Genomic DNA, 25,227 nt, shown 5'->3' with positions numbered 1-25,227 from the left:
CTTTGTAGTTCATTTGTTTGTATTTCTGCCTCTTCCTTCACATTCTTAATTCTTAAGTTATAGATCCTTTTGTCATTTTCTAGCCTTTGTATTGTTACTGCTTCTTTCTTTGTTATTTTTAAGAAATATTTCATTTCATGCTCCCACATTACAAATCTGTCCTCTAGTTCAGATAATCTATCCTTGGTTTCTTTAAGCTGTTATGCCAGCTTTCAATAGAGTTTTTAGTTTCCTGGTAATCTCTTTGAACCTGCTTCATGTATTCTACGTTTTCTCTATTTTCTCCATCAAACAATTCTCCCCTTTTTTCTGTTCTTCCATTCCATCATGTTTTTTCTTAGGAGGCGCTTAGCATTTCTTTAACTATTCTACTTATATCTTGCTTTACTTGGTTAAATACTTAATTTTTGAACTCGTCTATGAGGTCCCAGAGATATCGCTTTATGTCTATTGGTGCCGTGCCTGATATTGCATGTTTTCTGTCCTCATTCTCCTTTGTATTTACCTTTCCTGGATCAGTGTTCTCAGGATTGGGGACTGAGGGCCCTTTCTTGTTGTTCCCTCTTCCCATACTTTTTATTCCTTCCATACAAGCGTATAGAAGAGGCCCAGTTTTTTTCTTTGTCGGTTACAGTTTGTTTGAATCATGCCAGCTAGGTGTTCCCGCCCACTGCAGTATACAAGGGAGACACAGACCTGGGCAGCCTCTGCTGGGCCTGCCCCTCCAGGTCAACCTACTGAAGGCTTCACTGCTAGTGTGCACCGCCAGGCGCTGGGACCTGGTTTGGGCTAGCCTACTGGATCTTACTCCGTGGCTTCACCCAAGTCAAGTGCTCCCCACCAGTCCACTTGAGAGGGGAATATGTGACTGAAGTCATTGCAGTGTCCTGTTCTAGCTAGTCTGCCCAGTCCCAGAATGTCCTCTGTTGGAGCCTCCTAGTCTATGGAAGGGTCCCCATTCCTCTCACTCACCACAGGTTGATGCAGGGCTCCCCACCAACTCTGCTCTCAATTCGGCTTGCCGATTCCCGCTCTCAGAGCTTTCGTGTCTCTATCCCTGCTGTGCTGATTCAGATGCAGCAGCAGCAGCAGCAGGAAAGTCAAGCCCCAAAGATTAGATTTTAAAAGAAGCTAAGCCTTCAGAAAGATCATGTAGCAAAAATAAATCTTTGTTTAATTTTTAAAATTTTATTAGTACATAATTGTAGTACACAAAGATTACATTCATTGTGGGCCATTGGTAAAGGTACACAACCCATTTTAATTCCTTTACTACTCCTACCTGCTCCTTTTAAAAAATCTTTGTTTGCCAACATCAGATTCATGTAATTATTTTATAAGTCCTTATCAAATAAATTATTATAAATACAGATTAACAGTCAGACTAACAGGCAATAAAACCCAAAATACACATCAGACAATTATACTGAATCAAAGTACACTTTTAGGCACACCATCCGTGCTGAATTACAAGAACATTTCTTTCTCTCTCTCTTTTTTCTATTGTCTGTCTTTTGTTTTGCACTTTATTTATATATTGGCCTCTCATATAATGGATGCACCTTGAAACAATTCTTTCAAGGTAAATAATCAGCCACATATGTTTAAGTACTGCATTGCTTCTCTAATGTGAGTAACTAAAAGGGTAAATATGGACCAAAATAGAAGCTAGATGTTGGGAAGTAGGAGGAAAATGTCCCAATGGGAAGAGGCTATATTCATATAGCCTCTGAAGATAGGATATATTCATATTCATATTTCTTTGGCTTATGACTTTAGGAGCCTTACTATTCAATACTATCAGTGAATTTCCACACTGAAAATACCATTAATAAAAAAACTTACAAACTACCTATATACTGTTTCTAAGACTACATTTTAAAAAAATTAACATCCACTTATTTAGCAGGAATGTATTGCTGCTATTATGAAAAGGAAAGATAAGCTACACTTTTGCCCAAGAAAAAATTGTTTTATATTTTAATAAGGTAGATTATCCTATATATGCCATATATTATATGTCACCCCTCATTAGCACTCTGCATAGTAGAAATTTCTGGTATGACTCTTGACCTTTTTGTATATGGTAAAACTATCAAAAATAACATCTTTTCAAGACACCCTTGAGGTTTCCTCTACCTGTGACTTAGAGGATAGTTCATATCCACTGTGTAAAGAGGAATCACATAAAAGAGTAGACTGATACATTAACCAAAATAAACAGGACCATACAAGGAGATTAATAATTATTAGACAACAAAGCAGTGGGTTCCCTTCACCCCTAGAGTTAAGTAGCTAATTCCAAACCTCACCATTACCAGCACAGGAAGGAAAACTCCATTTCTGCTTCCCCCATTGCTCTCCCTCACTTTGCCTGCTCTAACTTGCACTCTCCAAAGAACCCCAGCTCCCTGGCCCTGAATCAGCATGGTGAGTGAAGGTGAGACCTCTGGTGACTGCAGAGAAACCACACTGGCACCATGACTGTGTTTGCCAGGAGTGAATAACACATGAGCAGTGTTGCATCTTCCAAGTTTTGTCTGAGTACACCTGATAGTCAAAACCTAAATTGCAATTGGAAGAAACACAAGTGCAAGGATGCCTGAGAAATGTGCTCTTACCTTTTCAGGCTATCTGTGACATACGAGAACATTGGAAGGATGGTGGGGTGTAGGCGGGCAATCTTACACCCAACGCCCCCCTGCTTTGGTCCACATTCTAACTGCACATTGGAGTGATTCCCATTTCTCCTCAGCTTTGACAGCTGGATTTATGTTTCTTTCTGATGCACGAGTGCTCTAAGATAGGATTAGCACTATGCCATGAGTTTTGTTCCATCTGAGTGTACCCTGAGTGGGCTATTAGAGTTGATGACCTCCAGTGTCTTTTTACCTTCCTGAAGCAGGCATGAAACAGTGTGATTGTATTAGGTTTAACTTTCTCTCTAGCACTGAAATTATTAATGAATATTGGTCCCAGGATAATTCTCATTTGATCTCAGATCGTCTCTCTTTTTTTTAATGGAGAAAATTCATCTGAAAGCCTAGAGATACTTTTTTAAATATTGCATGTCAGGGAAGAATAAAAACATTAGCATATGTCCACTACCCTCCAATGCAAGGTAATTTCACCTGTGGGATCCAGATGTAACAGAAGATGTTTATCGTTCAGCAAACATTTCTGAAGACCTGGCCTGTCGCCGACACCATGTGTGGGAAACATCTTTAGTTTCCTGTTTCTCACTTATGTGGATTCCAAATCAACATCCAATAAGTTTCCATCCATTATATTGGCTGGAGAATTAATCACGGTTAATTTACAGAGAGTAATTTGAAAAGTAAATTGCAAAGGAATTTTGAAAATCTCTTTGACTTCCTCAGAAAAAAAAACCATTTTAAGTCTGTTTTGATTAGATCCAATGGCATAAGCTAAAGTGATTAATAATACCACGTTCAGGGGCTGAGAGTCCTTCTAAGTCTCCTGAGCTACTATGGCCTTCCTCCAAAATAGTATATTTTTAACCTTTCCTTTCTTATTACTGCTTGTGTTCCATAAAAGTTAGATTTAGGATTCTTGCAAGGATGTAAAGATTCTGGAGGCAAACTCATTTATTTTTCAAGAGTCCCAAATATTTTGTAGTTGGCTGAATTCCTCTCTGTTCAATTTGCCTAAGCCATCAAACATCTCAAATGGAAAAGACAGAAGCAAAGAACATCAATAAGACATCTCGATAAAGGACAAACCAAGAATAAATCATGAAGATGCTGTCAATAGAAATTTAAAGCACAAAATTTTATTTTCTTTTTAATCTGTTGCTATAAAGTAGCCATCTTCAGAAACAGAGTGAATCTGTCAGTTTAGTGTTGATGCTCACATTTCCCATTATAGACACCTCTCGAGTCTGTCCTGAAGCAAAAATAAATTTCTCTTTTTAAGCTTTTGATGATAAAAATCTCATCTGAAGCCTCATAAATGATCCTTTATTATCTATATTAATAATGTATAAATGTCTTTTGAATATCCCTGATCTTTCCCATTAATAGCACCAGATGTATTATAGATAACCTTTTGATTTAACAGCACAAACTCTGAAAAATATTAAATACTAAAGGACTAAGATTTGGAGTTACTGAGGTCAGAATCCACTCGTTTCTTTTGGTTCTGTGTCCATTAGGTGACTTTCTCACCTATCAGTATTGATCTTTTGGATGTGTGTGTGTGTGTGTGAATGTGTATGAAAGGGAGTAGCCTAGAAACCAAACTCATAAATTTTTATCCTTTTTAATTTTCATACCCTCCACGTTCCTCCCCTTACTTTTTCCTAGTGTGAGCTGAAGAACTCAATGGTGACAGAATTTAAAGAAGCCCTACAATTTTCTGCTTCTTTTTTTTTGCCTATTTTTTTTTAAAAAAAAATGATCTTTTATTACTGATCTCTTACTACCAGTTGGAAAAACTCCAGTGGAGGAGATTTTAATGCATACTGAGGGGGAAATGCTCAATAGCAAGAGTGCAATCGTTTTTGCAGGCAATTTGCCAGTTGCGTGGATTCTCCACCACTAAATGCCCGCCTGCTCCATCACTGACCCTCACAGATGAAAGTCAGGAGGCCCAGGCAGCTGTGCCAAGTCACAGAGCTCTTCAGGCAGACCCTCAGCCATATCCTAGATTCCTCACTGAAGGTCAGCTTTCTTTAAACTGTAATCAAGGTTCCGACCCTTCCACATCCCTCAGTCCTTGGCCTGGGAGTTGGCATATTACCAAAACGTCATAGGTCTGTGGACTCCATCTGGGAAAGGTGTGTAAGGAATGGAAGGGAATAGGAACACATAGGAAAGATCATATGATCCTTCTGGAACTGTGTTTCAAACAAGTGGGCCAACATTATGCAGTTATGTACAGTGGAGAAATCTTTTTTGGACCCCAGTGTGCTTATCTCCACTATCTAGAAATACAAGCCATCAGAATAACTGGAGAGATGGTTTCTTAATGGGAGAAGAATCTGTGAATGAGAAACAAAAATAAGCAAAAGTCAGGCACAAATCCAGCCAAAAAGTTATACTGATGTGGAGAGTGCATGGTCCACAAATGTTAAGACCTCAATGACAGGGAGGAGTAAGAACCCTGTTAAAAACATTTCAGGACCCTAAGACTTAGCTTGGGTGGGTTAAGATTCATTTCTGGGCAGAATCAGGAGAAGGAAGCAAGGAGAAGCTGGAGGAAGCCAGGAGTGATGATGAGACCCAGGAGCTGGCCAGGCGGTAGGGGGCAAGCAGCGTCTCTGGACCACGTGCAGACAGAGGAGACACAGAGATGGAGAGCTGGAAATGCTGCAGCCCTGTGGGCGTGGCCTTCCGGATTCTGACCGTGGTGAACACAGTGCACATCAAATCCAAATGGATGAGGAAGCCTTACACATATTCACACCAGATGGGCTCTGGCCTGAGACCCCAGATGGAGATAACCATGGAATCCCTTTGAGAAAGTGAGGACAAACGGGAAAACAACGTCACTGACATCTAGGGTCTTCATGGATCGCCTTTAACCTACCGTTACAGCCTCATTTCTTTCGACCCCATATTTTTTTTAAGGAGAAAAAGAAAGAAAAACAGAAAAAGGGTACAAGTTATACAGAATTTCAGAAAAAATAAACAATAGGAAATCACTAGTTAATAGATTACATATTGTTATCATAGAAATAGTTGTTCAAGTTACAGAATTAAAGCATATAAAGTGGACATTCAAACAGTGAGACTGGAAACAGTTTTGTTCAATGATCCAACAAAACTCAGTAATAAGGTTATTTATCTTATACACTTAAATATATATGCAGTTATATTCTTTAGAGCACTTTCTTTTCCTTTCTTTTGTACAATGACAATTACACATTTTGGGTTTTATTACTCCCACAGTTCTTATTACTTTTTTTTGAAGAGAGTAAAACCAAATGTGACATAACAGAACAGAGTCAGTCAAATCAAAAGGATGGACATAATAGATAATGTAAAAACAAAATACTAGGTGATCAACAATGGTTACCATACTGCCTCTTGCGATCTTAAAAAGAATTGCTTATATCATCAGTTATAATAAAATTGAACAAAACAGTAAGGAATAAAACCAAAACATTGGAGACATTACAGGACTTTAAAAGAAGATAATAGTCAACTGGAATGGGCGTCATAATGACTCTTATTGTCTTTGCAGTTGTTGCCTATACTTTCGAACTTGGTACTATCAAGCAAAGCAGAACAGAGGAAAATCAGTCAAAGCAAGATGGTGAGGGCAGTACAGTCAACCCTATATTGTACCCCATTTTTTGGTCAAACTAGACAGTTGATATTCTCCAAGCACCCTTTCATTTCCTTGTCCTTGTCCATTTTCTTTTCCTATTTTTATCCTATGCTCATACTGGCTTCAAAAAGTCTTTTCAGTTTTACAAGGTTGACCTTAAGTCTTTTATCTTTATGCAACATTCCTGATGCAACACATATGCCATATAGACACTTGAATCTGGATTCTCCCCTCTCTGAATTATCACATACTTTTACTATATGATCTTACTTAACATTCAGCTTTATAACAGACTTATCTCCATATCTCAGGTTAATAGTTACACACACTTGACACAAAACCCACCAGGAACACTGTATTCTGTCCCCTGTATTTTCATGAATTCTGCCCCCATGTCACATTCTCCGCAACAGTGTGAGCTACTCATCCTGCAAGGATTTAGAGCTTCATCAGCTAATTCTGAGCCAGGATGGACTCTAAGAGCCACATCCACAGGAGTTAATTCAGGACTCCCTCCACTGCTACTTGTTTAATCCCTGTCTTTAGTGTGTTTTCCTGTACTAGGGGTTGGTAGAGTTTCTATGGCGTTTTCACCCTTGTCCTTGCTTCCTGCTCTGTGTGTTGCATGTTCGTTCCATCTAATAGGTATTGTTGGGTCTGCTTTGTTGCCTTCCACAGTTTCCTCCCTTTCTCCACATTAACCTGCATTTTCTGGGTAATGGCACAATCACCAGCAGCACTAAAGCTCTCCAGTCTGTTTGCATCGCTTGTCTCTCCCTGCCACGCTCCCAGTGGGACTTTGCTGGAATTAGCCAAGGAGGAGCTCAGAGGTGAAGCTGTTTCCACACAAGCAAAACTGGAGGGAGAACAGACGTGGTTGGACAGTTCAGACGCTCAATCTTCATGTCTGGAGAAAAAAAAATCACATGACCCACACTTGCAGCCTGCATTTCTGAAATGCCCAAACATTGAACTACGGAGGAATTCTTTTATCTATCTACGAAGCCATCAAAATAAAATCACTTGGTCAGCACTATTCCTGTATACTATATAAAAAAGTTCTAAAGATACATTAATTCAAAGGGGACAAACTATTGCCTTCACATTTTTACGATCTTAGGAAAAAGTACAGAACACCAAAATGTCTGAATTAGAACAATTTGTAAATACTCACATGGTGATCTGCAAGCATGTTAATGATGTTGGATGACTTTTGGGTTACAGGAAAGACCAGAGACAGAGGGAAGATGGTCCCAGTGTGTGGAAGAAAAGAGGTAAGTGTCAAGTCATTTTGAAAATAAGTCATCCTGGCATTTAAGTAACAGAACTGGAAACTCTCAATTTATATATATTACAGCTAGGCACAAAGGAGTATCTGTGGGTCACATAGCAAATGACAAAGACTTCAACTTACAGTGCTAAGGTGGGTAAATTTCATATGCAGTGCATTGAAAAAGCACTCAGACTGAATCAGGAAAATTTCTACTGGAATTTTACAAGTTTCAATTCATGGATAAGGTACTCACTCCCAGCAAAAAGAAAGAGAGCAGTGACAATTAATAAGATAATTTAGAGTCATAATTTTTTTTTTACCTCTTGCTAAGATTTTTATGAGTGAAAATGACAAGTGACCAAATTCACTGGATGATTGGACAAAGAGAGGAACTATGAACACCTGTGCTTCTTTAGAATAAGCAAGCAAGTCGTTTGGAGGTGAGGAAAATTAAAAAGAAAAAATTTGGCGAATGGAAGCTCTTATAATCAACACTATCTAAGCATGTATTCACTAGCCTATGTTGGCTATTTATATGTCTCTCCACCAATGGGCCATCAATTTGTGCATCAATATCCAATTTGTCCTCTCTGTAAGAGCAGGGCTGGAGCTAACCTTGCTGGCTGCAGTCTGCATAGCACCTTGTAAAGCTCAATAAAGCCAGAATGAATGAGCCAAGTAAACTAATCGGGGTGTGTGAGATGGTGATCCGAGAGTGACTATAGAGGCGGCTGTAGGTGACCTATGCATTACACAGATGGAAAAGAGAAGGGACTGAATGTGATCCACCTGCTGTAATTAATCCAGACGTGTACACTTCTATTTTAACCAGTGAGAAAGAAGATATAGTTGCTGAGTTTCCTGTGTGTATGAGAATGGTCTCTCCTAACTGCACAAGCTCTCAGCCTTGGATATTTAAGAGAAAAGCCCACCAGTGAGGTATGCAAAAATACCCGTATCTGCTCCCCACACTGTAGGAATGAAATTGCAAACTAACTATAATCTAAATTATTATTCTAACTAGGAACTTTTTCCTTCCCTGGTAGTAAGTGAAACAAATGTGCAGACCTCAAGGGTATTATTTTGTAAAATGGGCATTTATGGCTTCAGTAATTGGAAGTTTCAGTATTGGGCATTTATGGCTTCAGTACTGAAGGCTTGGGAAAAGGAAGGAAAGGTGTTTAAATGGCTCGTTCTAGAGGGGAGCGTTTGTGTGCACACATGTTTATGTGTGTGTTTTGACAATACAAATCTAATAGCCTTTACCAGCCAAAATAACATAAAATACAATGTATTTTAATTACCAGCTATTACAAAGCTATTGTTTTTACAGCTGTCACTTAACAACACGGCAGTCAGATTCTCCTTATTGGCCTATGAGATGAGGAAGGTGAAAGTGTCCCTCTTTAGACTATAAGAGAACCTTCCAATGTGTGCCTGCAGTTCATGGGCCATTTATAAACTCCCTGTCTTTCTTAAATGCTAGTTCATTCTCATTAATACTCATATGCACATATAATCCAAGATTGGCCACCTTTCTGCATAAATGAATGCAAACTATTTAATAAATCTCTTATTTCCTTTTCCCCAGTCTCCAATAACCTACTATAATTATTTCTTAATGTGCTAACTTTCCACTTTACCATCTGCCTACTGAATATATGAATGTATGTTTGAGGAAACCCATTTGCCCATTGAAATATTTTTATCCTGTTGGATTTTAGCACCCCGTCTTCTAATTGATCTAATAAATATTTCCAGCCTTCTAGTTTCTTTCACTTTTATGTTTCAGGACTTCGAGCTGAGGTGTCATTGAGATAGTATTATTTTCAAATTTTGTGATGCTCTATAAGAGTAGGAATAAAAATGAGAAGATTGAATGCATTGCAGAGCCGGTCCCTACCCAAGTGTGGAATTGTTTATTTTATTGTGGATTATTCTTTCCTGAAAATAAAGGTTCTGATTCTTGAGTGAACATAAAGGATAAACGGTGGAATCATTAAAAATGATTGCTGTAGTGTGAGACCATGCAGGTGGAGAGGATGAATGATTACTCAGATATCAAACTTAGTTCAATCACTGAGAGACTCAGAGGGGCTGTCTCAACCAAGAGTGCCCAAAATTAGAGAAACTCTCAGGAAAAGCATTTTTACCTTTGTAATTTTGGAGTTGCAAGTGACTTACACGATTTTTTTAAGAAACAGGTTTTCAAGAGGGAAAGGAATATTTGGGCTTCACAGTGTCTGTTCTGCTTGAGTGACAAGCTCTTTTACTACACTGCTGTGAAACCTTCTGAATCACAATTTCGAAAACACAAAGTCTTATTAAATTAAATTATAGTCTTGGTCCAAATGATGACTCCAAGAGAGGACCCAGAAATAAACCCGCACGTATATAAGCACTGATTTGTGACGAAGTTGCCAAGGGCACACACAGAGCAAAGGCAGTCAACGCTGCTGTGACCACTGGATATGCACATGGAGAAGAAGGAAGATGGACCTTTGTCTCACTCCTTGCATATGAATCAACACAAAATGAATTAAAGACTTAAACATATGGGCTTTAACTAGAAAATTAGGAAAAAACCTAGGGGAAAACCTATAGCCTTGGTCCGGGTAGAGAGTTCTTGGATATGATGTCACCTGCCCTGACCATGAAAACAAAGGCAAAACAAAAGAAAAAAATGGTATTACGTGCTCTGAAAAGGTTTTACACAGTAAAGAAAACAACACAATGGAGGAAAAAAAAACTAGGAGAAAATGTTTTACAAGTAATATATTAGCTAAGGGTCTAATGCCATACAGAATATACAAAGACCTTACTACTTAATAACAAAAAACAAACATCCATGTAAAAAACTAGGCAAAGACCTTAAATAGACATTTCTCAAAATAATAAATGCATATGGCCAACAGATGTGAAAAAACTCTCAACATCTTTAATCATCAAATAAATGCAAATGAAAACCACAATGAGATATTACTTCACACCTATTAGACCGACTGTTACCTAAAGGACAAAAGATAAAACGTGTTGGCAAGGATGTAGAGAAAAGAAACTTTTATATACCACTAGTAATATTATAAATTAGAATAAGCATTTTGGAAAACAGTAGAGAGACTCCTCAAAAATTGAAAATAGGATTATTATATGACCCAGAAATCGTACTTCTGAAGGGAATTAAAATCTGAGCCCAAGAGATTCCTCACTACCCTGTTCAGTGTACCAATATTCACAATGGCAAAGATGTAGAAAAACCTAAGGATCCATCACTGATGGGTGGGTTTTAATAATGGCACATAACATAATACCACTCAGCCTTATAGAAATAGGATATTCCATCAGTTGCAACACAATGGATAAACTTATGGATGAAATATTAAGAGAAATAATTCAGATATCACTTGTATGTAGAAGCTAAAAATGTTAAACTCACAGTAGCAGCGAGTAGAGCAGTGATAATTAGAGACTGCAAGAAGTGAACGGACAAGAGAAGACTTTGCTCAACAAACAACACACTGCAGTTGTATAGGAGAAATCAATTCTGGTGCTCTACTGCACTGTCAGAGGACTGTCGCTAATACTGATACGTACTGCAAGGGAGTATTTTGAAAGCTTTCAGCACAAAGAATTGATATTGGAGGTGAAAGGTATGCTAATTACCCTAACTTGGTCATTGATGGTGTAGTATGCACATATCAAACCAAGTTATACTCTATAAATATGTACAATACAACAATACAATATATGCAACCTAAATAGATACAACTATGGCACTGGCCTGTAATTCCAGTTACTCAACAGGCTGAGGCAGGAGAATCACAAGTTCAAGAGTAGAGAACCTACAAAATGCTGTGTTAAACGAAAATTTTAAAAATAGGGCTGGGGCTGCAGCTAAATGGTAAAATGTTTGGCTAGAACGCAGGAGGCCCTGATAAATATATGTATATTTTTTTCAACCTCAGACTGAAGTGTTAGCTATTGTTAAAATGGAATGAGAGGAGTATTTATGGGAAAGAAAAAATGGAATTGCCTATGTTCAGAGATTCAATGACTGTTTATACAGAAAATTCCAAAAAGAATCTATAAACATCTAGATGGCTTTGTAAATGGCAGACATTTTAGACACAACACCAAAGCTCATGATCCACAAAGGAAAGAATAAACAAATCAAGTTCAGTGAAATTAAAAATTCTGCTCTATAAAAGACATTGCCAATGAGAATGAGAAGACAAGCCACAAACTAGGAGAAAATATTTACAAGACATATATCTGATAAAGGACTGTTATTTGTAATAGACCAAGTCCTCTTGAAACTTAGCAGTAAATGATTCTTTGCAATGCCTTACGTGGATCATTTTGTCAGACTGAGAACCATAAAACAAACCCACACTGAAGCAAGAAAAGTTTAGAGAAACAGGAACAAAAATTTCTGCAAGAAAAGTTTCCACATCTTGCTGAAGCCCAGAAGTTGAGTCTTGTCTAAAAATGTCTAAATTAATTTTTGGCATAGATGTCTATACACACAAATATAAATATATATATATATATATATATATATATATACACACACACACAAGATAGATAACTATCCTACTAATCTAAGTTTGTCAATAAGAGCAGTTTGTGCTTTCATTGTTTGATTTTTTTATGCCTAAATCTTATAATGTGAACAAGTATTTCTAAGATAACAATATGCAAATTAATAACTAGTATTAATTTCTACTTTTTTCGAAATTCTTTATTGTTTCTATCCTTTTTGTTTTGTTTTTAAAATTAAAAACTTGTTTTGTTTTAAAATTAAAATTTTTTTAAATTTGTTTTGTTTTTAAAATTTAAAAAAAAATGTAAAAAGCTTAGCAGTAAGAAATCGAGCAACACAATTAGGAAATAGAAAAAAGCCCCAAATAGACACTTCGCCATACAGAAGTTGAATAAGCATGTGAACAGATGGTCCCCCTCACATTTCATCAGGGAACTGAAATTAAAATAACAATCCCCTAACATAAATTAGGGATCTGGGAGATGACTTGGGTGTAATTTCATAGATTGCTAAACACACACCCCAAGAAATCACGTGGCCAGCCAGTTCAATTATGGAAGCTCTATCAGCATAGTTTGGTGTTAGTAAGTAGCAAGACAGGCCAGTAGGGTGACCACCTGTCCCAAAACACCCAGGGTCAGCCCCAGTTCTCAACCTAAAATCCCTGCATTCCAGACAAAACGAGACAGTAAAGCCAGACCCTTGGCCATTAGGGATGGAGAAACACAAGGAATCAAAACGGAAGAAAACACACAGAACTGACAAATGCTCTTGAGAGGTACAGAAGGAAACTGACCTATGAGTTTCCAAAACCTCTGCTGATAACCTGTAGACAATTGTGATATCTAACAAAAATGTGAAAAGATTCCAAGATCCACAAAAATACTAGTTTTAATCGAAGGAAAGGATGAATTTCGGAAAATCACAGGCTAGTATTTTAATATTATTTAATTCCACTCAGTTAAATGTAATAAATAATTTGGGGGCACATATTTTATATAAAGCGCTATCAAAGGAGATCATTTGTCTCTGAAGTTAGTGACCACATATATTATTTAAAACAGGTAGGAGAACATTAAGACACCATGCTCAGAAAAACAAGGCAGCCCCCTAAAAGACAAATACCTTGTGATTGTTTATATGAGGTTCTGGGCAGTCAGACTCCTAGAGACAGGATATAAAACGGAGGCTATAAGGCTGAAAGCAGAAAAAATGGAAGTTAGTGTTTAGTGGGGAAGGAGTTTCAATTTAGGGAAACTAGAAAGTTCTATATGTTGGTGATGGATAAACAATAAAGTGAATGTCCTTAAAACCTCAGAAATGTGCATTAGGCCTGGGGACATTGCACAGTGGCACAGCGCCTGCCTGGCAAGTGCAAAGTCCTGAGTTCGATTTGCACTACTAAAAAAAAGGGGAAAAGAAAAAACATGTACATTTAAAACTGATTAAAATTTTGTTATGCATGCTTTACTATAATAAAAATATGAGTTTTCTAAACTAGTCATGCAAAATAATCTTATTTTCTTTTTGACAGAACTGATAGACTGGGGACTAGAGGAAACTCCATAGAGTTATCTTGAATTCAGCAAAGCTATAGCTACAATCCCTGCTATAAACAAAAAATGAAGATCTGATAATAGCATAGCATGGTAAAATCAAAGCTACTTAAGAACATGAAGATCACTGCTCAGTCACTATGCTGTTTCTCAACTCGGGCTGCCCATCAGAGTCACTAGATAATTAAACATAAAATTGTTCCAACTTCAACTTACTGAGCATACCTCTCAGGGAGGTCCAGACACCAGGATTTAAAGAAAGTTCTCAGCTAATTCTAGTATGTGGTTCAGGAGAACTGTTTTACAGAGGCCGATCTGAAGGAAGATATTTGCGGCGTGTCTTTGGGAAGGGAAAGGGATTTGGAATTAGTCCATCTGGGTTTGGATTCCAACTTCTCCCCTTCCCCAGTATAAGCTCCAGAACCTCTTGCAGATCACGTGACTCCTCAGCTTTGCTTGTAGAGGAAGGATTAATAATGCTGACTTAGTTTTACTTTGTATAAAGTTCTCAACACACATCTATGTTGTTCAGAATTTCCTCCTTGTTTAACCCTGAATTCCACTGAATGTATACACCCTGTTTTCCTATCCATTCATCTGGCAGATGGGTAGGGATTTTATCCTACATCTCAGCTTTTGTGAATAGTGTTACAATGAACACAGGTATTTCTTTGGCATACTGATTTTGATTCTTTTTGGATAAATATCCAGAAGTGATGTTGTCAGGTCATGTGGTTGTTCTATTTCTAACCTTGTGAGGCATCTCTGTACTGTTTTCCACGAACACTGCACATTCCCTTGTACATCCTTGTGTACAAGGATTCTAGTTTCCCTACCACTCGTGAAAATCTTTTCTATTTTGATGACAGACACCCTGGCCAGTGCAAGGTGATATCTCATTGTGGTTTTATTTGCATTCTCTGTTTAGTGACACACTGAGGACATCACACTGAGTGAATGAACCAGCCACAGCAAGACAAATACTGCATGTGTCCACTTCTGTGAGGCTTTCAAAATAGTCAAGTTCGTGGAGACAAAAGCAGGATAAAGGCCTGGGAGAGGAAGGAAATAAGTTGCTAATCCAAGTTTGTAAACTTGCAATCAGGCTAGATGAATAAGCTCTAGGGACCGCTCGTAAAATATCACTGCTGTAGCTGACCACCCTACATTGTACACTTAAAATGCTGTGATAAGAGTATATCTTTTATTAAGCATTTTATTAGTATGTGTTTGCAGTCTATAATGACCATAGTCTTCACAGGACCTATACATACGTGTCCTCTCCCCCCTACAGTCCTATCTCCCTCCCCTCTATTTCCATTTTTCCCTTCAATTCTTTTTTTCTTTCTATCTCCTTTTCCCCCATCTCATGGTCTCCTTCCCATATGAACAAGTTCTTCCTACTTCCTGAAGTCTGTGCTCCATTTCGCTCTATATTTATACTTTGGGTTTTGCACACAAGAGAAACAGTGTGATATTTAAGCCTATGTGTTTGATTTATTTCACTTAAGATTGTGCTCTTGGGATACATCAAAAAATGACTCAAGTTCATCCTTCTTAAAGGAAGAGTGATACTCCATTGTATATAAATATTGCAGTTTTTAATCCATTTGTCTGTTGGTGGACATATAGGTTGTTTGTGAGATTTAGATAAGAATTGTACTACTATAAACATGAATATGTATATATCACTATGGCCTGACAACTTTAACTGTTTCAAGAAGATACCTAGAAGGGGAAACAGTAGGTCAAATAGAACCTATAGTTTAAGTTCTTTGAGGAATCTCCATATTGCTTTCCACAGTGATTGTACCAGTTTACACTCCCACCAACACTGGAGAAGCAATCTTTTCCACACAGCTCGCCAGTGTTTGTTATTGATTGATTTCTTGATGCTAGCCATTCCTTCTGGAGTGAGATGGAATCTCAACCACCAGAAAATTTTAAATAATAATACAGTGGAAAGCACAGGCGAGTTTTTTTTTTAAGTTAATGGGAAATGAAGTAAAGAGAGGATTTGAGAGGGTCAGAGGAAGTTGACATGGGTTTTGAATAAGCAAGTAGAATGAACAGTATCCAGTCATGTGAACAGGGTAGCAGTAAGTCCAACATCAGCACAGCATAGGGGTACGAAGGCTCAGGCTGCTGGGAGAACAAGGATCAGGATTACTTAGGATTGCCAGGGCCTCCAGCACAGCTTCCAGACAAATAACAACCTGAAAACTGAAGTAAAAATCCCTCTTGCTGCCCTGCTGAAAACATTCCTGCATCAGCCCAAAGCCGGACCTAGAAATCCAACTAGAAGACAGTTACACACCTCCCCTCAGCACACTTTACAGCATCTCTTTGTGCTCAAGCACTTTGATGGGCATTCTGGGAAATACAACACACGGTAAAGCCGGGAATCCCTGATCAATATCACTGAACACTGCCTGGACAAATAAATGGGAAAAATATGAATCAAAAGATAATGAAGAGTTGAGCAAAAAGAAAGCACAATCCAGGAATAGATGCGTGAGAGCCCAAAATTCAAGAGAAAAGATACAGCTTTTTTCTGTTAAACTATGACAGTACCTAGATTTGAGCAAATGGTATTAAGAGTATGTTCTACTATCATGAAAATGGAATAATATCTCAATGAAATAATACACAGGTATCCCTCAATTCTTAATGGAATTAGGTCCTGATAAACCAATTCCATGTTGAAAACGTACCTCGTACGCCCAGCCCACCCAACACCCTAGCTTCGCAGCTGAGCACTGGCTGCCTCGGTCACTACTGCTGGGCAAACTGAGAGCTGCCGTGGTTGTTACCACCACGCTGATCAAACCAGCTTTTACTAGTTGGGGAAGAGATCTAACAAACTCAAGTTTCCCAGTGGAAACTGTTACTGAGTGCTTGGTGCTTTTATACTTTCATAAGGTTAAAAAAAAAGAAAAGAAAAGAAAAGAAAAGACGGAATAAAGTAAGTCTAACCATGGTTAAATAGGGGGCCATCTGTACAACAAAATGAAGCAACCATCTTAAAACTGGTCAAAATAGGGGCTGGAAAAAGCTCAGAAGCAAAGCAATTACCTGGTAAGCTCAAGGTTGTGAGATTGATCACCCTCTACCTCGGGTACAAAAAAAAGTCAAAATACTATTACACTAAATATTTGACCTCTAAATTTCTAGATTTTGTTATAGTCCCCAGATCTTATAATTAAATAAACTCACAGTGACCTGTAAAAAAGGAAGGACAGTTAAATAAAGTCAAAGGCCATAAATATGCTATCTGAAAAGAATTTGATAGGAGTTGAGGGTGTAGCTCAAGTGTAGAGCACTTAACCTAGCATGGGTACGGGTTCAATTCTCAGTACTGCATGTATATATTTTATCCTGATAGGATTGTGGAGAATGGAAAGAAATTCCTCATCAAATGGTTTTAATTTTTCTATGAGAAGAGAAAAGAGGAGAGGCAGGGATAAAAGATATTTACCCAATGTAAATAAATTTCACTAAAACAATCCATGAAGTCTTTTCAGCAGGGCGAGTTGAGAACCCATCCATTTAGGCACAAAACCATGCCTGTACTACGCAGCCCTTTCTAAAAACCACAAAAAGCCAAAATGTTTTCAGAATTACATTTTCCATATCACCTGAGCTAATATGCTAGAGTAAGATGAAATATTACAAATCTGATTTTTGAAGGGTGTGCTTCAACCTGCATTTCTCAGTGTGGAAAATGAAGCTAATCCTTTTGAACTGACTGACTGCAGAAGCCAAAGCCGTGGGGAAACATTTTCTGGTTCTCTAGGCTGTTCTTCGAGGGAACACTTTCCAAGTCCTCTTGGGAAGTGATGATGTAGGACCGCCTTACAGAAACCAAACACCACATGCAGATCCCCAGGACACAGCGCCACACATTTGTCTGATCTGGACGGCGTCCGTGGGGCTTCTTTGTAGCTAAAGGCGGATATATGTGGCCTTTTGTTTGTTTCAAGCTGATGCCACGGACAATCAGTGTCCTGCATGAGACATGGCACAGAGTGTGCATAACAGGTATTTGTTTAAAAACAAAAGATGAAGACAGATACAGACTTTTATTTCCATTCTCCATATATTCATCCGACAGCTAAGGGGCCTCTGGAATCTTGTATTTATCCATGAACATTTTAAATAAATGTCTGCAGACAGTTTTCCGAGGAATTAAAAGAAACAAGCAAATGCCTTGGTGGGAGAAAAAAATATGGATTATTTCCTGAGAAACAAGACTATTTGAAGTGAATTTAATAGGAGCAGAAAGTAAACAGCCCCCTGCCCCCCCCTCCACCCCCAGACTCTGGCTTTTGCAGCTCGCAGCCCGGGTCTCCATTGCAGACCGAGGCCCCGGGAGCCGGTGCCATACAGGTCTCAGTGGGAGGACTTCTTAACATTTGGCTCATTCTCCTCTCCTACCCCTTTCCCTTTCCACTTCTTCACTTCCGCCAGCCGTGGCATTGTTTTAATCACCTCCAAGGTGGTTTGAACAAGACAAGGTCTGAGAGAGAGGAAGAGACAATGTCACAGTTGTCCTTAGACAAAGGCAGAGTAGGATGCGAGAGTCATGCAGAGGACAGGGTGCAAAGCCTCATCTGCAATGCAGGGCCTGACGTCCCCAGATGTTACCAAACATCATCATCCCTCCCTGCAAGAAAAATTGGATTAGTCACCGTCTTGTCTTCTAATGGACACACTCTGTGCTCTTTAGAGCTTCATTTACTGGGTTAATAGTGCTTTGCCTGAGTTCCTTTGCCATGGGAAAAAAAAAAACTGTAAGAAGAAATATTCAGGGTGCAGTCCACAACCACTGACACGAGTAATATCGTATTCATCACAGACAGACCTCGTATCTCATTACTACTGAAGAGCTGCCCCCAGGCATCGGAGCCTGGCCAGGCCAGGCCTCTCATGTGGAACCGTTCAGGTATATTGTGAAATGATTTAATGCGATAATAATGTCCACTTTGCGAGATAGATTATGTTTTTTATAGTGGCTGATGGTTAATGAATGATACATTAGCAAACATCACTAAAACGTTATTGGGAGATGCAGATGCAGATACGGGGCGCCTATTTTCCTGCTACCTCTTGGCTCTCTCCCCACGCGGCCCTGCCACCGCCCTCCCCCCATGCCGATGCCCAAAGATGCAAAGCAGAAAGACAAGAATCAGAAAACTTAATTTATTTAAAAGGAAAAAAAAAAAATCCCAGCTGTATGTCACTGCGTCTCAGCGTCTCTCCTTTGGCAGAAAGAGGGATGAATACTAAAAACGTACAAACATGACCTGAAATATCTCTTCTGAAATCAAATGAGAATCAATAAAAGTGTGAACCTGAACAAATACATTATATGTTGACCCAGTTTATTAGATGATGCCGTTTACCCTGATTTGATTTATCTGGCAATACACAGCTCAGCTGTGAAATGAAATAAGCTGAGCCCGTTCACCTTATTTACTATATCATCACAGAGCTCCCCAGCACAGCCATGGTTAAGGGGCTGGCAGCGTTTCCATTACAATCCCCTGTTCAGCAGCTGGCTGGCTTTACTTCCAGCTGCTTCTTGGTAAGGCCAACCCCCAACCCAGGAGCACAGCCTCCAAATAGATGGACGTCATTCCACTGTCCTATTCAAATCTCTGCTGCTCATAGCCAAGGAGATCCTGGATGTCCCCGGGTACATGAGCTTGGTCACACTCTTGGTAAAGAGATCAAGAGGGACCTCCTTTGTATTTTGTTTTTATCCTTCTCTCATTGGTCTTCCCTAAGCAGATGTTTCCATGATGTTTTCATTTTCATTTGTGCTCATTCGAGAAAGCAAAAAACGCACCTGTTTCCCAGGCCCAAACACCACCATCTGCAGGGCTTCATCCAGAAGGTCATGAGGGACCACCATTGTAGAAAACAGCAAGGCACCTCCCCGGGAGGGCAAACGGACGGATCCTGTTATTCTGAACTTTTCCATCCACACCTACAGTCCAGATGCCCATATCCAGTGTAGTTGTTGTAGAAACACAAAAAGACAGGAAAGAGAGAGGATTGTTATTACTAAAGGTTTTGCTTGAAGGGAAGCAAGCATCAGTCAGATTCATTCCTCTCCTAGCCCTACAGATCACGTAGCCCATAAAACCACACAGGGCCCAGAATATTTTATGTGCTCCCCCAATGGGTCTCCAGACTTTGGTGTGTGACGCACTAAGCCACAGCCCAAAGCTGGTAAGCAGGAATCTGAGGGAACCCATGGTAGCAAAGCCATCACCCGCATCTCTTATGAGGTGTCCTCCAGTCTCTGCTTGTTTGCAGTTACAGTCACTGGGCAGAGAGAACGGCTAAGCCTGTGGTCAGAGGAAACTGTGGGTGCTGCAGCAGGCTGGTCCTGGGTGTTAGCCTTGCCTTCTCCTGAAAGGCTACTAAAATAAAGGAAATAAAAGCAGCCCCTAGGGACAAAGAGAGTAAGAGAACCAGCAGAGAGACAAGGTAAACCAATTTGGGGATGTTAGTAAGAGGTAGTTGACATAGCAGAATAGAGGAAACTGCTCTGCAGCTAGAACATTCAAACAGCTCAACTTCCGCTTATTCCAGAGCACACAACACAGATTCAGTCTGAATAAACCCACCCAGAGAGGTACGGTACAGTAGGGGAAAGGATCCTACAAGCAGGAAGGTAGTAGAAAGTCTGTGCTACAGTTTGGATTTAGAATGTTCCTCATAGGTTCCTGTATTAAAGGATTGGTGACCAACCTACGGTGCTACTGAGAGCTACTGGAATCCTTAAGAGGCGGGGCCGGTGGGGAGAACTTAGATCCCTGGGCACACTGCCAGGACCGCAGAGTCTGATCTCTTCCTCAATCTTCTTGCATTCTGGTCACTCCTTCTTACATTCTTTGCTTCATGCACACTTCCCGTGGTGTTCTGCCCCACCATGGGCTCTACAGCAATGGAGCCAACCATGGACTGCAACTGTGAGCCAAAATAACCTCTCCTTTGTCTAAGTTGATTTTTAACCACTACTTAGCATTATGGGACAAAATTCAAAAGAAGTGGCTTAAAGAAGGACAAGTGAGGGTTGGGACAGCAGGCAGAGGATAGCCCGCCATGACTAAGGGATTAAATAATAAGCCTCTTAGTATTCATAAACTCTTAAAACAATATACAAAAAAATAAGAATGTAGAGAGCAGTCAGAAAGGAAATCCCAGTAAGTGCGCAGGTTCCCCTCCCTCTTTTCACTTGATTTATCTCTGAACCTGAAGATGGCCTTAGGCTGGGAGGATCAGGAATATGCAAACACTTTCTCCTCTCTCCTGCTTTTTCTCCACCTCTGCCCTCTAGTATGTTATTCAACTTTCCATTGTTGTGAAAATTTACTTTAAATAAACAATTTAAGAAGGAAAAGATTTGTTTTGGCTCATGGCATTAAAGCATGGTTACTTTGTCCCTTCTCTTTGGGCTGCAGTGGCAAAGTGCATCATGGTGAGAGTGCGTGGCAGAGGAGGCCTGCTCGCTTCCTGGCAGCCAGGAAGCACAGGAAAAAAGGAAGAGGCCAAGGTTTTAATATCCCTTCAAGCACACCTCCAATAAAAAGGACACCCCCCCAATGACATTTCTTTCTTCCACAAGGCCCCACCTGTAAAAGCTTGCACCACCTCCCACAAGCACCACAGGCTGAGGACCAAGCCTTTAGAATATGAGCCTTGGAAGGGTATCTAAGATCCAAGCCATAACATCCTACAAACATCAGCCTTTTCTCACTCACTGATCGCTTGTGACCTCTTTTCACTACACACCCCATATCAAGGGGTTTAGTACAAATCATTATTTCTCCTAAATATATAGTAGTCCCCACGTATCTGTATTTCAAAGCTCCCAATGGATGCCTTTATTTCTGGAATTTGCCATTGAATAATTTTGAGCCACAGTTGACCCCATATAACTGAAACTGTGGAAAATGAGACTGCAGATAAGTAGGAACATCCATAATTTTTCCTCTGGTTTCTTTTTCCTCCTTCTCTCTCTTCCCCCAGACCCAGAATTAGAATTTCTTCCTCAAGAAATCTATGCCAACCACCTTGAGGCACACACCATCTTACCTTGGACTTCTCTTCTGAAGTTGTACCTGTGCTCCTATGATCCTTGCATTAATGTCTCTCTCCCTAGTGTACACTACAAACAACAGTGTGCATATTCTTTCTCTCTCCTCACAGTTCTAATAACTCAGTAAGTAGCTATGCATAAAAGGCACTAAGAATGTGCTGAATGAGGGTCGGGTATATAGTTCAATGATAGAAATGTGCTTAGCATATATGAAGCCCCGGGTTCCATTCCCAGCACCACTGGGAAAAAATAATTTATGGATGGATGGATGAATGATTGGATAGATGGATGGACTGAGGGACAAAATCACAAAGTAAGAAATAACTGAAATTGACACTTTTAGTGGAGAAACCTAATTCTCTCACACTGTAAATCCAGAAAGAACGTTCCCATCGAAGTGAATGCTCCTCAGTCTCTAAGCTCATACTGCATAGCATTTAGAATGACGAGAGACACTTGTGCCCTAGGTTTGCGGTTAAGAAATGCTCCTGTCTCTCCAGGACTCTGCCTCCTAGGAGGTCATCCACCTCACTCTGTCATAGCTCAAGAAACAGAGAGGCAGCAGCAATATCTAATGACGCCTTGTTGAAAAGTAGATTGGAAACTGGTAATCAAATGGTATTTTAAATGCCCACAATCTTGCCTATTTTAAAGATTATTTGCTTTGTACTTATTTATATGCAAATATCGTTCTATTTTCTATTATTGTACCTAACAATAAATCCTAAAGCATTAATAAGAACAAGTCACTGATTTGGGGACAGACCAATAGGATTTTATGAATTTCAGAAGTTAATTTTACTCATGTTGTTTGGTGACATTGCTTAAAGATTACCAATTTTCCAACAACACGCCCAAATCTAATCTGCTTCTTTTCCCCTGGGTTGGGTAGAAGGTAGCTTTTAACACCTGCCTTCTTGGACTCATTTGGGTTCCAGTGTTGTACTTAATCGTCAACTCTGCAGTCCTTGTAGAAGCAACAAAATGCTGCTGAAAGAGCCCAGAGGCCCAAATTACGCTTCCTTGAGATAGTGAGAAAGACTGGCCAGTGTTTCCTTTGGACCTTGCTTTTGCATTATGCAATCACCACCTTCCAGTGGTTTGGTTTGGTTTGGTTTTGAGACAGTCTTGCTATGTAGTTCAGGCTACATAACCTCCCAAGTGATAGGATTACAGACATGTACCCCCATACCTGGCCCTTCCTTGTGTTTTATATTTCTTCTCTCTACTACCTTGCAGTATGCTAGCACAGGGAAAACTGGGAAGAGATTCTAATATTGCTTATTTTTTCCTGAATTCCAAATATTTCAGTGAATTTTCAGAAAGCATTAATTATTTGGAGCCACTAGAGTTTTCCTTGTGTTTGAGCTTGAACAAGCTTTCTAACCCTTCTGAACCATGAGAATAGAATTTTCTGCTTCATGGTTTTGAGAGAGTAAATTCAGTGAAGTATGCACCATCTATACCAGAATGTGAAATGTGGATAAACCAAAGATAATCCCAATTTTACCAGAGAAAATTTTAGCAAACAGAAAAGGAGTATCACGAGACATGTATTGAAATTGAACTTAATGTGACTTTGGAGAGCAAACATATGATTTGTTTCATTTTAATGTATTAATATGATTAGATTTATATCATGGTCTGAAATCCAACTAGAAATCAGGTTTCTTTCTAAGCCTTGTGTTTGGTCTATACACATCACTTTTTCCTATTTTTCTTTGTAATGCAGTCTTTGATTTCTAGGTGGGGAGAGGCTCACCGAGATTAAGGATTATATTTTTCATTTCTAATGTGTTAGCAATAAAAACATGCTATGTGTGACAGCTCTTAGGAGATCTCCTAAAAGTGGTAGCTTATGTCCACCATTGCTTTTATCCTTCTCTCTGCTCCTTCTGGGTGGGTAAAACATACTGCCTTAAGTGAGGTTTGGTAAAGCTTCCTAGGCCTTGTGCATCAGAACAAGCATGGTGGATCAGTGAGAAAAAGAGAAAGACCTAGATCCTTGATGAGTCTGGAGTTACTGGACCAGACTGTGGGCCCAGCCCAGAGCTGTTTTGATGGGAAAAGGAAAAAAATCTGTAATAAGATGCTATTTAGGGTTTCCTGCAGTACACAATAGAACAGAGTCCTACTTATTATATGAGCATTTTAAATTCTCTTCCAAGGACAGTGCTTCCTATGTCTTGAAACTTGCACTCTACTCCCTCTTTTAGCTGGTGAAAAAATAAGCCTATTTATGCTCATTTGTCACCTGTTTATGAAGTCTGTTGTGCTGAAATTGAATTTTCATTAAAAGTCACTTCTAAATCTTAAATTATACTAGTAAAATTGATTATAAATGTTGTGAGGATCATTTCCCATCACAGGGAGAAAACACCCAATACCTCCAGTGTAAAGTAGGAGAAATATTTTTGGCTCACAGTTTTCAAGGCCTCAGTCCACGGTTGCCTGGCTCGGAAGAACATTCACCATGCCAGGAAAACCAGCAGCATATAGATGATGTAAGGTCTTCTGTGAGCATGGGCAGTAGTCATGTGCCTGGGACCATGCATGCAGTGGCCTCTGAAGGCCTGGGTGGTTGAGCATGGAAATGAATCCAGGAGATCAATTTGCTATGTGGCCCTGCTCAAATATGAAGTTCAGGATAGATGTCTCTGCTCAAATGAATGTTTTATATTCTTGTACCTGTTAATCTGGGGGTTTGCTGATTGCTGAAATGCCTCCAAGGCATCTTTCTTCTATTCCTAGTCCCAAGTACTTGGCGTATTCTTAATGTTGCTAATATTTTCAGCAACTATGTCTCCTTTGACTTCAGTTTCACATATGGTACTTGTGAGGCTAAAATTTAAGTTTTCAAATCTTTTTACTTACTTTGTTTTCCTTCATTCTCACTACAAACCAAGATAGAAGTTGTCAACAGCACATACATACCACAACCTGAACAATGGGCTGCTTTGAAATTTTCCATCAGATCAGTTAGTCTACCACCTTTAAACTCAGCCTCACACAAAATCTTAGGACATAAACAAAGTATAGACAAGTTTTTTTCCCACAATATAACATGCATCAACTTTAGTCTGCTTCCCAAAATAGTCCCCATTCCCATCTGAAACCTTATCAGCCTGCCCTTTATTCTCCACATTCCTATCAGCCTTTTAATTTTCTGAGCTCCCACCAGAATTGCCCATTAATGTCTCCTTACAGCATTGTAGAGCTTTTCCAATCTGCATCTCCAAATCTTTTAAAACTCCTTCCAAAAACCAGTTCCAAATGCTTCTGAACCACATGATTAGGTGTACTTTCAGAAATGACCCTACTACTCTGGTACCAATATTTCTTATTAGTCAACTTCCCCATTGCTTGAACAAAATACCTGAGGCATGGTTTATTTTTGCTCACCATTCCAGAAAGTTCAGTCCATAATTGGCTGGATCCAAGGTAGAAG

The 25,227-nt window shown here is 39.4% G+C and overlaps 1 long non-coding RNA gene across 3 annotated transcripts in view; it reads right to left on the bottom strand.

The window, feature by feature from the left end:
- Window positions 1–25,227, bottom strand: part of LOC134478492 (uncharacterized) — a 95,963-nt gene that overhangs the window by 12,734 nt on the left and 58,002 nt on the right. For 2 of the 3 annotated variants that reach the window (XR_010051132.1, XR_010051130.1), the window contains exon 3: window positions 19,518–19,658. This is a non-coding gene — a long non-coding RNA (uncharacterized LOC134478492). Of the gene's footprint in view, window positions 1–882; window positions 7,202–19,517; window positions 19,659–25,227 lie in introns of those variants that run through there. The other variant, XR_010051131.1, reaches the window with a different exon arrangement.

This window comes from Cavia porcellus, unplaced genomic scaffold (genome assembly GCF_034190915.1).
Source record: "Cavia porcellus strain 051 isolate PalLab524CR breed Dunkin Hartley unplaced genomic scaffold, mCavPor4.1 scaffold_13, whole genome shotgun sequence".
NCBI lineage: Eukaryota > Metazoa > Chordata > Mammalia > Rodentia > Caviidae > Cavia > Cavia porcellus.
Note: the sequence above shows the minus strand (reverse complement) of the source record. Positions and strands in the feature narration are given on the sequence as shown.